This window comes from Eriocheir sinensis, unplaced genomic scaffold (genome assembly GCF_024679095.1).
Source record: "Eriocheir sinensis breed Jianghai 21 unplaced genomic scaffold, ASM2467909v1 Scaffold851, whole genome shotgun sequence".
NCBI lineage: Eukaryota > Metazoa > Arthropoda > Malacostraca > Decapoda > Varunidae > Eriocheir > Eriocheir sinensis.
Genome location: NW_026112221.1, coordinates 19,011 through 31,649, shown reverse-complemented (window position 1 = coordinate 31,649; position 12,639 = coordinate 19,011). Strand labels below are relative to the sequence as shown.

At 41.6% G+C, this 12,639-nt stretch overlaps 2 long non-coding RNA genes across 5 annotated transcripts in view; one reads left to right on the top strand and one right to left on the bottom strand.

Moving 5' to 3' along the window:
* The window catches only part of LOC126994704 (uncharacterized), a 28,704-nt gene extending 24,341 nt beyond the window's left edge, over window positions 1-4,363 (bottom strand). Inside the window, exons 1-3 of one of the 4 annotated variants that reach the window (XR_007749480.1) lie at window positions 4,258-4,362; window positions 1,067-1,283; window positions 429-545 (exon numbers count right to left, since the gene is read on the bottom strand). This is a non-coding gene — a long non-coding RNA (uncharacterized LOC126994704). Of the gene's footprint in view, window positions 1-428; window positions 546-1,066; window positions 1,319-4,257 lie in introns of those variants that run through there. The other 3 variants (XR_007749481.1, XR_007749479.1, XR_007749482.1) reach the window with 3 other exon arrangements.
* A 2,689-nt stretch (window positions 4,364-7,052) lies between these two features.
* LOC126994701 (uncharacterized) lies at window positions 7,053-12,513 on the top strand. The gene is made up of 3 exons (XR_007749477.1): window positions 7,053-8,673; window positions 8,727-8,856; window positions 9,247-12,513. It is a non-coding gene; the product is annotated as an uncharacterized LOC126994701 (long non-coding RNA).
* The last annotated feature ends 126 nt before the right edge of the window (window positions 12,514-12,639 follow it).

Sequence of the window (12,639 nt, the reverse complement as noted above, 5' to 3'; positions counted from 1 at the left end):
TTACCGTGTAGCAGCAACGGGACAAATTTGTGGCTTTACCGTGTAGCAGCAACGGGCCAAATTTGTGGCCTTACCGTGTAGCAGCAACGGGCCAAATTTGTGCCATGATTTAAACCCCCAAAAATAGATGATGTGTAAACTGATCACAAATGCTTTGATATGTATTATGAAATGGTTTGTGTGAGGGATGATTTTTTCTCATTTTTCTCGCTTGGGGGGACCATTAAGATACATGATCCCTGCTGCTACCACCACTGGGTTAAAAGGCCTTTCCCTCTAAGCAATGGGAGGTAGTGAACATTTTACAACACACTGGGTTACTAAGTGAGCTGCTGAACATTTTACAGCTCAATATAACGGGTTCACCCTTTGGGGGCTTCTGGCGGGGGTAATGAAGGCAGGGCAGGAAATGAGTAGAGAAAGCTTACCTATTTCTCCAAGCTGCTGAAAAGCTTGTTGGTGAAGAATTACTTGTCGGTGAAGAGACTGTTGTTGAGGTGAGGAGTGCCCTGTGTTATGGCACCTCCCAGCACTGCTACACCAACCTGCAAATATGTGTCCACTCTCAAAGTCTTGTACCGGGAAAGACAGCATGGGATAATATATTATGAAATCTCTCTCTCTATCAAGGGCTGTATAATTAAGATAATTAATTGATACTCTCTCTCTCATATTTGTTTTTTTACATACTTTTCTTCCTCTACCCTCCCTCTCTCTCTCTCTCCCCTCATAAGTCTATACATACAGCCAGGCCTATACTTTGAGGCAGTGCCAACATTGCCAGACTGTTGTACTCAGCCTCTTATATTTACGGACTTCCAACACAAAATCTGTCTCCTGGTCCTCAATAACGAGATTCACTTATATTTATCATTAAAATAGTTAATTCCTCTTGTTTTTTGGCAATACAGTGTATTTGTATATGCATACAGTCCCTTACAAGCTGGATAATATTACACGTAATAGGAATGATAATATTGACAATAATAATAGTTACAAGATAATTTAATACTAAGCTATTCTAACCTAAAACTTATTCAAACCTAGCCATACTTTTTTTCCTTACCTCCCTTGGCTGGGCCTGGTGGTGGGCCCAAGCCGGCAAGTGTTTATAGCGGCCCCATCTTGCTTTCCCTTGGACAGTCCCATACAGTCCAGGATGATGGTGGTGGTCTTCAGGACAGGTAGACTGTGGCAGCGGTGGATTCAAACCCTCCTCATCCTTGATGCGGCGAACGCAGGACCGGCACGCTAACCACTCAGCCACCGTCTCCTTCCCCAGCCTGTGTTCCGACGCCAAATATGCAAAAAGTAAAAACATATGCCTCAATGTGTCATCCCAGACTATATATAAAGAGAATTAAATCTAAGTCATCCTAACCTAACCAAACTTTAATGAACCTAATCTAGTCTTAGCAAGCCACTATCAAAACACAATATAAACATAAATGTATCTCCAGGTGTGTCCCCCCCAAGACCATATATTTAGAGAATTAAATCTAAGCCATCCTAAACTGCCCAAACTTGCTGAGCTATCCTAACAAGACCTAACTTAACCCGGTAGCAACAAGGGCCCAAATTTGTGGCTTTACAGTGTACCAGCGACGAGCCAAATTCTTGCCATGATATGTAACTTGATATATTAAGAAGGATATAAACCCCACCATCAACCATTAGGATCCACCGGGAAGAAGCCTACCGGCGCAATAGGCCAAGACGTAAAAATAAATAAATAAATAAATAAATAAATAAATAGATGATCCATAAACTGATCACAAATGCATTGATATATATTATGAAGTGGTTTGTGTGAGTGATGAATTTTTCTCATTTTTCGCTTTGAGGAAGGCCTTTAACCCAGTGGTAGCAGCAGGGATCTTGTTTCTTAATGGTCCATCCAAGCGTGAAAAATGGAAAAATCACCCCTCACACAAACCATTTCATGTTATATATAAAGCATTTGTGATCAGATTATGTATCATCTATTTTGGGGGGTTTATATCATGGCACAAATTTGGCCCGTCGCTGCTACACGGTAAAGCCACAAATTTGGCCCATCGCTGCTACACGGTAAAGACACAAATTTGGCCCATCGCTGCTACCGACTTAAGAAACATGATCCCCACAGCTACTGGATTAACCGTACCTGCCGTGCGCTCTACTACCACAATGAAATAAAACAAATATATACTGAGTTGCACCCCAAGACAATATTTTAAGAGGCGGGGAGTATGGAGATGACCGTAGCCACCTCTCCCGCCAGTGACATCAACGGCAGTGTGGTGAGAGGCCTATCCTGCCTATTTATCCTAAACAAGTGGGTGTTATTCCAGAAAAAACACCCACGTCTCATCACTTCACACTTATTTATATATTCAAGGGCTAAAAAATATCGGAAACATTAACAAAAAAATGCTCGGTCAGCACTAAGTTATCCTAACCTTGGATTAAACTTAGATTTTAACGTAACCTCCTGTGAGAGCAAGATAAAAATTGACAGACAAAGGTCAATTCCTGCCCTCACGGTACCATGAACAGACCTCTAGAAAAACACCCGATGGTCTAGGATAAAAAAGTTGGAAAATTTCATTTAGTCGGCGCAACATCTGTGGTCATATGCCAGAGAGAGACAGAAGGGGAAGGAATTAAAGAAGGGAACAGATCCCAGGAGACGGGACACAACCCCTGATTAATACCTGGTACACTGCTGGGTGGACAGGGGCCTAGGGTATCTGAAAAGCCTCCCAAATTTTCCCACTCTGCCCGGGAATCGAACCCAGGCTCTCTCGGTTGTGAGCCGAGTGTGCTAACTGCTAACCACTGCACCACGAAGCCCCCAGGTCTAGGATAAGATACTGGTCATGGCTAAGTTATCCTAACCTTGGATTAAACTTAGATTTTAACCTTAACCTCCTGTGAGAGCAAAGAAAATGTTGACAGCCAAAATATAGGTTCATGCCAGCCTTCACAGTACCAGGAGCATGTATAACTCTAGAATGACACCCGGTGGTCTAGGGTAAGCACATGTGGTCAAGGCAACAACGCTAACCTACATATTCCCCTTAGAGTTAATAGGTTCACCACCCTGGGTCATCACCACCACATGCATCACCTAAAATCACCACAATCACCATCAATACCACCTCAGACACACATGAAATCACAACCATGACGATGAAAACGCAAAAAAATCAAGAGAAATAACACTGAAATAAATAAATCTGAAAAATTCGTAAAATTCACCCCGCCCGCTAGACGAGTCACCCTTAAAACACTTCTAGCTCACGTTAACCTCCAATATTTCCTGAGTAACACAACCCACACCTCATATCTGCAATAATACAACACAAATACACCCTAATCCTTAATACAGGAGTACCCAGGCATCTTACACTGGTCAAAACTCACGGATATAAGGTCACGTATGGTTCGCTCCCATCCCCCGGTTACGCCCTTATGACCTCACCGCTAAACGCCCATAATTCAATATTTAAGACCCTCACACCTCATTTGACCCCATACATTAGGTCATTCATCTCAGTTCTCCCTATCATAGTGCCCGGAGGTCTTAGAGGTCATTAATAATTAAGGTCATATATGGAGCCGGACACCCCAAGCCAGTTATATACGTGACCTTTCTGACCTTACCGGCTTATATCCCGCTCTCCAACTTCACACACACAGGAATGCAATGCACGTGTCGCCCTGCCCCTCAAGCCCCGTACTCTACTTTACCGGAAATCAGTAAAAAACGATGAGCTTCTGAACGACCACGGCGGCCATTGAAATAAGGTCACACGGTCGCCTTTGTGAGCTCACCCCTAAACCTAATTCATTGTTTACGACATTCACGCCTCATCTGACCACATATATCAGGTCAATCCCCCTTAATTCTTCACTCTGTAGAGGTCAAAGGGCTTACTGGGTATCGATGATAAAAGTTCACACGTTAAGCTGATGGCCGCCTCTTATCTTGCATAGATCACACATTTTCCGCCTTTTCCCCACATCACCGCTTGACCTCAAGAAGCATAGTGACCTTATATGTCATGACCTCAAGCCCCGTCTCGGTATACCCAGTAGTTTAAGAGAAAAAAAAAAAATATATATATATACAAATATTTTCCTCACCAACCCGCGCCGCCATCTTAACCCGAGGCCCCGCGGTCAGCCCACATTTAAATCCCCTTTTGATCACGTTCATCACACTTCTCGCCGTTATCACCCATGTCAGAACAAGCACAAGGCATTCCTCACCTCTTTGATCTCCATGGCGTCTTTAAAGCGGCGGGTAAATCCCACGGAATCACATAAAACAAATATGACTCGTAATGGCGTCTATACGGAGCAAATACACAGGGAGGAAGTAAGGGCAGTCACGTGATCATAAGGGAATAACTTCGCCAACTTCCACGAAATAGCTCTCACATGTTTACCTTCCCATTTTTTCCATATTTCAGTGTCATTTCTATCGTTCTATGACCTTATTTCGTCTCCAATACACGGCACAAACATCAGAGAAACATTTGTTATCACTGGAAGGCTAAATAACAAAGGAATAGGGTTGATTATTGACAGAATTATAGCAGACGTTATTTTCCCTCATTCCTTGCATCTATGGTCCGTGTGTCTGGTGTATTATTATCTTACAGGCAATATTAACCCTTATAAAGATCACGGGTGGACAAATAACATCAAAATAAGGCAAATCAATAAGTCTTTCTGGTGTGTGATGAGGTATCTTTTAAGGAGTTATTTCGCACGAAAAAACGACACCACTGCTGCTCTTGCTCTTGCTGTACTTTAGGTCTAAGTCTTGACACTTTGCGAACGAAACTGCAGAAAGTGTAAAATTCTATCACCCTTCAGGACGGGTTTACAATATGATATAATGAGCTTATATGTGGGAATAATGGCTTCAGGGAGTTCTTAATACACTTAGTCTCCCTTAAGTGAAGCATGGAGAGAGGGAGAGAGAGATAAAGGGAGGAAGGGGAATGAATCACGTATTAATTAGATCTTATAGGTTACAACGTTTCTTCCTGTATAAACGGGTCATTATATCGCTTTTTCTCTTTTATTAAACCTAAAACCGTGTAAATAATGGCTTTGAAATGTTTAATAAGGGAAGGTGGACGTTGGAACAGGAAAACTCATTGTTGTACCTCAAAACTAATTGTTCCAACCTTTACATAGATTTACATAGAAAATCAGACCACACAGACCCCATGGTCCAGACTTGGTGGTCTGTCCTTAAACCTAAGTGATTTTACATTAATCAGAAGACTCCAAAACGTTGCATTTCTACTCTAGTTGATATTAAGTTGAAGGATATATGCTGAAATGATATATCTTATGGTATCAAGCTGATTTAAACTTACGGCCACACATGCTGACTTCATATGATGCATGCTGACTTGAAATAAAGGTCACAACATTCAGCAGGTTGAGTTCAATGACGGCATTGTTCACTTGTAACTCCTATGCTGAGCCTATAAAAAGTCAGCATTAAAAGAGATAGCCATGCTGACTCGATCTTATGCAAGCTGATTTAAACTTATGGCCATGCTGACTCATATGCTAATCTTAACTTAAATCCATGTTGAACTCCGAACTCAGCATATCAAGAAAACGATCATGCTGTCATATATAGACCACCATGCTGAGCTCAGAGTGGCTATACAGACTGAAATCAGTAACTCTTTAATGCATGCTGAGTTCAAAATAGGATCAGCATTGAGAAACAGCTAGACGCCATCCTGAGTGAGCATTGCTGACTTGTTCATAATTAAACCCCTAGTAATAGTAGTAGTAGTAGTAGTAGTAGTAGTAGTAGTAGTAGTAGTAGTAGTAGTAGTAGTAGTAATAGTAGTAGTAGTAGTAGTAGTAGTAGTAGTAGTAGTAGTAGTAGTAGTAGTAGTAGTAGTAGTAGTAGTAGTAGTAGTAGTAGTAGTAGTAGTAGTAGTAGTAATATGCTGAGCTCAGAAAAGGTCATAGGCTGAGTTGAATTAAGCATATCGCTACAAAAAAGCTTCCTGTACCGACATATGCCGAGTTGGGCGAGCCAGCTATAGGCCATGCTGACTTCAGACCATGCCGACTTAAAGAAATTCTGGGCCATGCTGAATTTGCTGAGCTTGGCTCCATATGTTTCACGAATGTAGACAGATCAATATTGTTTATGATCGATGACACTTTGCGTACGAGGAACAAATTAAGGCGTAAAACTCAAATGTAGACAAGTAAATTCAGACTGAACCAAATTTTTCTTCATCAACGTTGTAGTGCGAGAATGGAATAAGCTCCCTGCCTTCCTTCAGTGCTCACACGATTGATTTCCTTTAAAAACAAGCTCGGCCGTCACTTCCTTCAACTCAATATATTAACTAGAGTTGAAATGCAACGTTATGGAGCCATCGGATTAATGTAGAATCACTTAGTTTAAGGACAGGCCACTTAGTCTGGACCATGGGGTCTGATTTTCTATGTAAATCTGTAAATTAAAACCCATCCGACAGCTATGATGTAATGTTTAAATCTCCGCGTACCCAATCAGCTGTTTTAATCAGCTGATCGGTCACCTCAGCACACTACTGATATATCGTTTCCGGAGTCATCACACTCGTACGGAACATGTCTATTGCATGACTTGACCTGTGACCTACCATACCAAGACCGGTGGATGGCTGAAATAATCTTATAGACTTACGAAAAAATAACGTTTTTTTTCAGAATGGCAACACCGCCCGCTTGCCTTAATAATGCTTCCGCCTCGTCATATCTTATTATTTTTCCACCTTTCTCGCCCCCACTTAACGGTAACACCAATTAAGGGCTGATATCGAATTAAGCCGTGATGGGAAGATCGTTCGTAAGGTTTACCCCCTAAATACGGGAAGAGAGAGAGATGCTGACTTTAAATGCTGACTTCATATATCACTTTTCTTCATCGAGTCTAGCTGAGCCATGCTGAATGCTGAGAGCCACAAGACATCTATCTATAACAATCAAGCCTAGGCTGAGCTCTGAAAATAGAGGCCATACATATGCTGATCGAGCTGAAGCATATTGCTACAAAAATCTTCCTATTTAACAACATATGCTGAGTTGGACGAGGCCATGGATACTGGCTTCAGACAATTAATGCATGCTGACTTAAAGGAAGGTCACGTACAGCACTCAAAAACGTTTATGCTGAGCTGATATAAATTGAGCATAAAAAATGGCCATGCTGTAACTTGTATGTTAATTAAGCCATGCTGATCAAATCCTTACTAAACTCAGATTAACAAAGTCAGCATATTATATTTATAGCATAGAATTGGTATGAAAAAATCGGTCATGCTGAGTACAGCCTGACATCATTGAATCTTTAATGCTGTCATGCTGATATCTTGACCATCCTGAGTTCAAAATAGTCAGCATTGATACACAGGCTATGCTGAGTGAGAATTAACATTACTGACTTAATAAACCCCCATATGCTGAGCTCAGATGGGAAACTAACACATGCTGACTGATTCTGGGCCATGAGGTTGTTGACCAATCCTTCCCCACTTATAAATTACTTGCAATACTTATAGGCTACTTTTGTGACTCTGTGTAGGCCTACATTCCATAATACTCAACCTAACCTCAATCCTCTCTCTCTCTATACCAACTGGATTTAGACATTAAAATTCTTCCTTATGAACTGTTCTTATAAATTACTTGCAATACTTATAGGCTACTTTTGTGATTCTGTGTAGGCCTATATAGTCATTCCATATTCAACCTAACCTCGATCCTCTCTCTTTCTATACCAACTGGATTTAGCAATTAAAATTCTTCCTTTGGGGGTGTAATTAATTTGTAGGCCAATCCTCACTCAATCTGATGCCTTGGAACTTGGATACATAGTCAGTATTAATATATCCGAGTGCTGTGTTGGGTAATTAATCACTTACTTGATCCTGATAAATACTGTTTGGGGACATCATTAATTCTTCTCGGTCAATCCTTGTTCATTGATATGCTCAGGAACTTGGATTATAAACAAGTCTGAACTTTCAACAGTAAATACATAGTAAATTCTGACAGCACAGGACTTTTCCAAACAGTCAAATTCCCTCTATATAAATAGTTTGTGGGTGGCTGGGGAGCTAATTCATTCTCCTAGGTCAACCCTCCCTCTTTCAATGTGATGGTTTAGCCCCTTGAATTTTTGCCGGTACTAATTATAAGCTTTCAAGTGTTAAATATATAGCAAATTCTGAATACAAGTCCTTTGCAGATGGCTAGACTCCCTCACTCAATCCCTTCCTACACACAGTTCTCCTCACATAAGAATAGACTCATTGTTATTAAGTCAGTAATAAGCATCTAAGCAGAATAATGACCAAGATAAGCTATAGATGAAATTAATATAGATATATGTAGACAGAACCTCACAAGTTAAGCTATTTCCAGTTTCCAAGGGCTGAGTTAAGCTGGGAGTTAGGTTAGATCCTCGCATGAATTTAAGCTATTTCCAGTTTCCAAGGGCTGAGTTAGCTGGGAGTTAGGTTAGATCCTCGCATGAATTTAAGCTATTTCCAGTTTCCAAGGGCTGAGTTAAGCTGGGAGTTAGGTTAGATCCTCACATGAATTTAAGCTATTTCCAGTTTCCAAGGGCTGAGTTAAGCTGGGAGTTAGGTTAGATCCTCACATGAATTTAAGCTATTTCCAGTTTCCAAGGGCTGAGTTAGGTTAGATCCTCACATGAATTTAAGCTATTTCCAGTTTCCAAGGGCTGAGTTAAGCTGGGAGTTAGGTTAGATCCTCACATGAATTTAAGCTATTTCCAGTTTCCAAGGGCTGAGTTAAGCTGGGAGTTAGGTTAGATCCTCGCATGAATTTAAGCTATTTCCAGTTTCCAAGGGCTGAGTTGAGCTGGGAGTTAGGTTAGATCCTCGCATGAATTTAAGCTATTTCCAGTTTCCAAGGGCTGAGTTGAGCTGGGAGTTAGGTTAGATCCTCGCATGAATTTAAGCTATTTCCAGTTTCCAAGGGCTGAGTTGAGCTGGGAGTTAGGTTAGATCCTCACATGAATTTAAGCTATTTCCAGTTTCCAAGGGCTGAGTTGAGCTGGGAGTTAGGTTAGATCCTCACATGAATTTAAGCTATTTCCAGTTTCCAAGGGCTGAGTTGAGCTGGGAGTTAGGTTAGATCCTCGCATGAATTTAAGCTATTTCCAGTTTCCAAGGGCTGAGTTGAGCTGGGAGTTAGGTTAGATCCTCACATGAATTTAAGCTATTTGCAGTTTCCAAGGGCTGAGTTAAGCTGGGAGTTAGGTTAGATCCTCGCATGAATTTAAGCTATTTGCAGTTTCCAAGGGCTGAGTTAAGCTGGGAGTTAGGTTAGATCCTCGCATGAATTTAAGCTATTTGCAGTTTCCAAGGGCTGAGTGGCTGAGTGGCTGCATCTGTTCTCCGGCTATGAAGGAAAAAACACTTACTTTAAAATGTTCACCAATAAAATATAACTTACCCAGACCAATGGGTGCCAAGTGGCTTAACCCGGTAGCAGCGAGGGGCCAAATTTGTGGCTTTACTGTGTAGCAGCGACGGGCCAAATTTGTGCCATGATTTAAACCCCCCAAAATAGATGATACATAAAATTATCACAAATGCTGATATATATTATTATGAAATGGTTTGCGTGAGTGATGATTTTTTCCCATTTTTCTTGCTCAGAGGGACCATTAAGAAACATGATCCCCGCTGCTACCGGGTTAAAACTACCCACATGCTGTCCAGAAGACCACCTATCAACCCGGACTCTAGATTCTAGGATTAAAGATGCGCTCTGGGAGGGCAGCATGAGCCAATGCAAGATGGCGCCACTATAAACACTTGCCTGCGCCAGAACGGGCTGGGCCGACCATCAGGCCCCACCGGGAAGAAGCCTTGGGCCGACCATCAGGATCCACCGGGAAGAAGCCTACCAGTGCAATAGGCCATGACGTAAAAAAAATAAAACATATTTGACAAGGCTTTCAGTGGAGGTTTGGGCATTTTCCGAGATGCTTTTATGATCTGTAGAAATGTGACCCTTCCTCTGTACCATCAACCTAAAAAACACATATTTGACAAGGCTTTCAGAGGTGTTATATACAGGCAGGGGTGCTTTTATGACCCGGTTGGAATGTGACCCTTCCTCTGTACCATCAACCTAAAAAACACATATTTGACAAGGCTTTCAGAGGTGTTATATACAGGCAGGGGTGCTTTTATGACCCAGTTGGAATGTGACCCTTCCTCTGTACCATCAACCTCAAAACACACCCTTGAGAACCCAATTACGGACCTTTTCTGCCTTGGAATTATACAATCAACAACAGACATACAGCTGAACAGTAAAATAACACAATAAAAATTAATACATAAATACAAGTCCTGAAAATGTAGACTGTTAGAGTAGGCAAATATATTAATTGGTAGATTATTTTATGAGGTAAGGCTTGGTAGAGGTTGCATGTGCTTGGTAAGGGTTTCATATAGTATAGTATGTTTCCCGGGCGTCTGATGTGCTTGGTAATGCTTTTTAAAACGGTAGCAGCGACGGGTCAAATTTGTGGCTTTACCGTGTAGCAGTGACGGGCCAAATTTGTGGCTTTACCATGTAGCGGCGACGGGCCAAATTTGTGCCATGATATAAACCCCCCAAAATAGATGATACATAATGTGATGACAAATGCTTTGATATGTATTATGAAATGGTTTGTGTGAGTGATGATTTTTTTCTCATTTTTCTCGCTTAGAGGGACCATTAAGAAACATGACCCCCTACCACCACCACCACGTTCTTACGTTCAACCGTACTGCACGCATGGGTGGGTAAAAGACACATATATATAACCGTACGTGTTTGAGGATAATCTCCTTCCATAGTCAGGATTCTCACATACAGTCTTTTTTAATTTTCAATCTTTTATTTTTTGAGGTACAAGCCTAACGGAGGTGCCCCCATATAGGCCTGAACCCCTCTCTGATACCTGGCCTGTACTGCTGCTCTCAAATGATGTCAAACTATTTTTTAAGGTGAAGGGAGACAGGTCTAGGGGGGAACGGAACCTGACGGAACCTCCCTCGCTAGACGCTGATCCGACAGGCTTCAAGTTAGGGGTCACCCGAAGCTCTGGCCGGCAGCTTAGACTATGGGTTAGGATACTCCAGCCAGCATTAGTATGGGTTAGCATGACAGCGGAAATGGAATGGGGTTATGAAAAATCCATGTGTTGTTACGAAAGCCGGAGAGAATTGTCATACGCAAGCAGGAGTAGTTCTCATGCGAAATTTAAGCCGTAAGTTGCCGGAGTGTTCATGCAAAGCCGTGCGATTAGTTATGAAGGAAGGGCGAAGAGAACCATCACACGAAAACTACAAGAGGCGTTATACAAAATCCATGCGGGTTAAGCGAGCAGGAGTTAGTACACAGAAGCCACAGCAGACGCAGAGCGAGGTGTTACGAACAGCAGAAGCAGAGTGAGTTGTAAAAGAGAGCATGCAGATGTTACACCAGTCCCAGGAGTGCAGGAGTTGATACCCGCAATGCAATGCAATGCAAGATGGCGCCACTATAAACACTCGCCTGCGCCAGAACGGGCTGGGCCGACCATCAGGAACTACCGGAAAGAAGTCTTGGACCGACCATCAGGATCCACCTGGAAGAAGCCTACCGGCGCAATAGGCTGCAATGTAAAAAAAAAAAAAAAAAAAAAGCAGAGGTTGTCCTTGGTAGCTGAAATTAAAAGGTTTTGTTAATACTCAGAGTACCAGAACCAGTAATTGTACTCAGACTAATTGCAGTAGAGGTTGCTGATTAAGTCACACCACTACGGTAACACTTATGAAATCACCCTTACATTAGTTAGCCCCCACAGGACGTTACACATACTTATAAATGTATAGCCTTCATACAGTACACTTAAGGATTTCACAGTATTTTTTTTTCAAGGGCAAAAACGTGTAGAAAAATAAAGCCCACTACTTGCTGCTCCCACTTAAATACTTATATATATATATATATGTAACCTTTATACATTACACTTAAATGATTCCAATCACTACACACTTATTAGAGAACCCGGTACACACTTTAATATATAACTTAATACCTTACACACTTACTTTACACTTAAATAACGTAGGGAAACACTTACTTAGAATTATATACCCCAAAACCGAAGATTTTATAAGTATAGCAATACCAAACACCTTATAACTAAAACCCCATTTAAATACATACAAATTATATTACAGCTTAAATATGTAACCCTGTAAACATGCATAGAAATTATTAGTAGATATATTTTAAATTCAATACTTTACATAATACAGATCATTTAAATATTTTCCTTGGCACATATACTTCTGCCTGTATTTATAAGTTGCCTCCTCCTCCTCCTCCTCCTACTCCTCCTTCTTCTTCCTCCTTCTCCTCCTTCTTCTTCCTCCTCCTCCTCCTCTTTCTCCTTCTTCTTCCTCCTACTCCTCCTTCTTCTTCCTCCTTCTCCTCCTTCTTCTTCCTCCTCCTCCTCCTCCTCCTTCTTCTTCTTCTTCTTCTTCTTCTTCTTCTTCCTCCTTCTTCTCCTCCTCCTCCTCCGCAGTGCTTGGCCTG